Genomic DNA, 1,324 nt, shown 5'->3' on the forward strand with positions numbered 1-1,324 from the left:
TACGTGAAGCACACTGAATCTTAGCTAAACAGATAGAGTTGGCAATAGTTTAGTCTAACCATAAGTTATTTTTTGGGGTTTTTGTTGGGGTTTTTTGTGTGTGGGGGGGGGGGGGTGCTAGCTAAATGTCAGAGACACGTCATATATCAAAAAATATATCGAGTATCTTTAGATCCCCTGAGGGTTTTTAGAAAGAATTTTTACAATAGGTTAGGATAAAGAATTCTAACGATTATAAACCTCTCAAGTGCTTTTGATATAACTGAGCTAGGGCTTTTTCCCCTCCTTCTCAATCCCGCTACATATTTTTGTGTGCTTCACATCATGAGTTGATGCTCAGTGGTTTGTCATTCAGAATCTTTTTTACGTTGTCCTGAAAGTTAACAAGAAACATTTCTAATGTCAAATAAGTCGCAAACCAATAGCAGAGATGCCCCCACAGATCTTGAAAAATCTGTTGGATTTTTACAAAAATTCAGCCTCAGATTAGCAAATTGACCTTTGCAAAGACATGCTTTGCAATTGGGACACCTTAAGGACTAAATCAGTGAAAAGGTATTGCATTTACGTGCACTTTTCTCTTTGGCTTTTTAAAACAGTTTCTATCATCAGTGCACTATATACCCATGGCCAGTGGGCGGTTAGAGAACGCCACTACTGTTGGTCCAATTTCTTTTTGTTCCTCTGCTGTTTCTGTCTGTCTGTTTGTCCGTGGTACTTTTGTCAGTACTCTGTTGACATGTCTATGAGATTCAATGCATTCGTCCAACTCAGTACTCACAGCTATCCATCACCAATGGGACTGCTCATGATAAGCGTTTTATAGAGAACAGAGCTGTGACGATAATTGAAATTCAAACTCATCATAGAGCATCCCACGAAAATCCAAGCCTAGAAAAATATAATCCTGTGTTTGATTCGCCACTGCATATTTAAACGTATAGTATGATATGACATTCTTGTGACTTTGAATACCTTACAGCCATATCATGCCCTCATTTTTATTATTTGTTTTTTTAAAGAGGTCTTCCAATAAAAACTGTTCTTATTTTGGAAACAATCTGGATATTCCACGACAGCTTCTGGTATAAATATGACCGTCATTACTGTGTAGACTACAATACGTCAAACCGACGTCTGTGGTGTAAAGGTGGGACACTTCGCTGGCACGCGCAAAAAACTATACAATCTTTCTGTTGGGACATTGTACCCCTTTCAGCCCGGTTTAGCCCTGACAGGAAAGGTCAAAACGTGCCACCTGAACGATTAAATTTGTGCTGATGAGGGCGTAAAGCACCTACATCCACCAAAATATATATATATA

Source organism: Aplysia californica, unplaced genomic scaffold (assembly GCF_000002075.1).
Source record: "Aplysia californica isolate F4 #8 unplaced genomic scaffold, AplCal3.0 scaffold00062, whole genome shotgun sequence".
Lineage (NCBI taxonomy): Eukaryota > Metazoa > Mollusca > Gastropoda > Aplysiida > Aplysiidae > Aplysia > Aplysia californica.